This window comes from Ruditapes philippinarum, unplaced genomic scaffold, assembly GCF_026571515.1.
Source record: "Ruditapes philippinarum isolate M1 unplaced genomic scaffold, ASM2657151v2 ctg5807_1_1_1_1, whole genome shotgun sequence".
NCBI classification, from domain to species: domain Eukaryota; kingdom Metazoa; phylum Mollusca; class Bivalvia; order Venerida; family Veneridae; genus Ruditapes; species Ruditapes philippinarum.
The window spans coordinates 13861-17738 of NW_026863311.1; positions in this window are offsets into that span (position 1 = coordinate 13861).

Consider the following 3878-nt stretch of genomic DNA (forward strand, 5'->3'; position numbering starts at 1 on the left):
TACACGTCAGACTAGTTTTACACCATATACAGAGCAGAAAATGATTTGTGGAGATTATTTACCGTATAAGACCAGGGCTGTAAACAAACTGTAAACACCGACATGCAGTTGTGCTTTTTTATCAACCAGAACACGAATAAAATATTCATATTTAAAAGAAAGCGAACGTGCAACACACATATAAAATTTAAAGATAAAATGGTTTACTAGAGAGAAAGAGGCCAAGTTGCTTCATCTGAACTTTGTTGCGACAGTGTGATAATTTGATTCATAAACACTTGTTTAAACCAAAATAAGTACACGGATTTTGTGAGAGTTAATGATGAACAAACCAAAAGTTTGGTTTTGCTTAACTTGTTCCTTATTTGCTTTTTTACAACTTTGTGGTTGGATTCATTATCAACATCAATACACCGGACATAATCAAAAGTCAGTCCACACTTTGGAGAAAAGTGCTGAAACGGCTCGATTTCCAGAAGAAGAAAACATCCCTGGCGTCAATCAATACTTAAATAATTGGAGACATCCCGGTCATCAAAAGAGCGCAATACAAATGAGTGAGAATCAAATTGATAGTATAAGTAAAGTTCTTCCTCCGAAAGGGAATTTATTAGTTTGGGGACTTGGAAATGACAGTCCCTTTTGGCATAACAGCACATATGGGAAAGTAACGTTTATAGAAGATGATTCACCTTTGAAAAAGGCCGGAATACAATGGTATACCCAAGTTTTGCAAAAGTATCCATATTTGGATGCTTACCGAGTACATTATAAAACAAATACCATTAAATCATTCTCTCTATATGTAAAAAATCCGGAAACATGGCACGAATTGAATCTTTGCAGTCAGTTACCTGAGTCGGTGACACAGACACATTGGCATGTTATAATCGTGGATGCACCTCTTGGATGCGGTAATAGTGGCCCTGGACGATATCAGTCTATCTATACGTCATGGAAACTCGCTAAAATAAATACACATATTTTTATTGACGATTTTGAACGGAAAGTGGAACATGAGTTCTCCGTGAATATATTTGGGAAACCTGTAGAGGTGATAAAAAGATCGAATACAAAGTTTTCTAAAGCAAATGAACAAGCACATTTCATTATTAAATCCAGTAATGCTTTTAGACCAAACACAACACGTGCAAACCATGAAAATGGAATAGAATCAAACAACATCCATAGATGGAGTTTACTTCTTACTGTGAATAACGGATTTTTCGATATGTTTAATAACTGGCTATTGCATTATATAAGATTAAATATTTCTTTGCCATTATATGTTATAGCAGAGGATAATATTGTATATAATAAACTTACTGATATAAAGGACATCGGCATGACAATACAAAGAAGTGAACTTATATCGATCAACGAATCCGTAAATTACGGCGAAGATTTATACAAGAAAATGGTTTCGGCAAGGCCAACATACATATTGTCATATCTTGAGAAAGGAATGAACATCATATATTGTGATATAGACAGTGTTTGGTTAAGGAATCCTATTCCATATCTTAACGGGAGTTTTGATATTTTGAGTCAAATGGATAGGGAAACTGAAACTGAATTTTGTACCGGATTTTTGGCAATACAAAACAATAATAACACTTTAGAATTTATCAAAAAGTGGCAAGATGTGTTAACAAAAACAGAAACACCCAAAGTTAATCAAAAAGTATTTAACAAATTATTAAACACATTTAAGATAGACATCAAGGGTTTAGACAAAAAACTGTTTCCGTCGGGAAAAGCGTTTTTTGATAAATTTTCAGACGAAGACCGTGCAGAGGTTGTAGTTGTGCACAATAATTGGATACGAGGTCACGACAGAAAAGTCAGAAGATTTAAAAAGATGAAACTATGGTTAAATGGTCCAATCATTTAAAAACATAGCCAACATATTCTTTTTTTTTTTGTTTAAAAATTATAACCATTGCCAGTGTCATTGTCCTTGTCTCGTGGTTATATTCCACTAAATTCAAGTCGTCCGATAAAATTGTAATAATGGCCGCCTAATTCATCGGACCGCCTTTGAAATCAAAATGTGCATTCCAAAAAAATGTTATCACTACGGGTCTATCTTTCATAACACAAAACGGATTTGATTCAAAATTAAAGAATGGATTACTTCTACATTTTTTACATCAATCATGACATTTATAATACTCATAAGCACTTAAACCTTTATCTGAAAGACGTTGTTCGTTTCATTTTATTTTAATCAAAATGTATGTTTAATTTGTATCTATAGAGGTATTTTAGCACTTTGCTAAATTGTTTCATCAATTTCATTTTTAGATTTTATTTCAATATGTAATTCCATTTATGTATTCGCAATAATGTATACATATATAAACTACTCCAACTACTAGAATGGTGTTTGCATACTTAATAGTTATGTTAACTGATATTTATTTTACTTGATTTTTTTTTAATTGTTGCTACTTCCTATTTTACGCCAAGTTTTTAACTATTTTCTGAAGACCAATATTTTGTATTTGTATATTTTGTAAAATGTATTGTTTTTTTTATCTTTCAAATTGAGTTTCGCATTTTTTTTTTGCAAATCGCCTTCCTCCACACGTTTTGTTTCATTGTTTGACTCGTTCGCATCTTCGTGCTCCGGCTATGTTCCGATTATGCATGCTTTGTCACAGCACTTGCAGTAATATTTTCAAATTTAAATAGAAAATTTTGTTTTGGGCATATGTTTTATTGTTTTCTTTGTCAGGCGTTTGAACATTTTTGCAATTTACATTGCATTGACTACATGTGAAGGTTAGGGCTAGAGTAACTATAATCCTAACACGCCGTATTAGAACAGAGAAAATTACAATCAATATGGTAATGCGTTAATTTTGTAATGTTTCATTTCATCTTTAATAATGTGTTAAAGTTAACTTATAAGTATTTTTCATGATAATCACGTAAACACAATAAATAAAAATCATAACTTAACTTTAATAACAAACAGTTAGAATATGTATCATCCAGGTCTATTATGCTGGAGCTATCGAGCAGTACTTTCATGAAAATAAGTAAAACTAATTCACCAATTTTACCTTGCTTTAAAGTTCCTGTAACTCAATATTTTTTTAAAGTTCTTTTTATGTATTAATATACATACTTATTTTAAGGTTTGATAATATGTAGTGTATTGACTTAAGTTTACATTATTTGCAGTTTATAATAATTAGTTTACAAAGTATACCGTTACATTAAGTACTTGTAATTTACTTACAGATTTTGAGGATTTTTAGCCCTTTTAGAGAATATAGAAATAAGCCGTCATCCACAAAAATGAATTTTACTAAGTGCTGCTGTGAATAATAATAATAATAATAATAATAATAATAATAATAATAATAATGCATCAATTATTATATACATGCAAATTAGTTAAGATAAGTAAAATATAGAATATTTAGAATGAAAAAGTGAAGGTGGTAGCCATTTTGGATTTATTATGAAATGATTCATGTACAATCACGCCCGTTTAACTCACAACGAGTGAATAATGTCCATCGGTAAAAATGTTGTGAGCAACTTCCGTTCCTCGTTGTGAGCACCCATCTTTGACGTGTGACACGATAAACAAGGTGAGTTTTTCATAATTTTTGAAGATTACAGACATTTATGTAAAAATATCGAAATGCAGTTAGCTGGCGATGTGTTTTCCGAGTTGCACATGTAAAGATATTGCCTGTTGGTGGACAATTTGATGGAAATACCGTGCGACGCAGTCACTCGGGGTAGCTGGAAAACTGGAGACAACTTCTCTTTGGACCTAATTTAACATTGAAAACGCCGATTCTGATGACGTTTTGTGCATTCTAACCTAAAACAGATGCCCACAAGTCTTCAGAGTA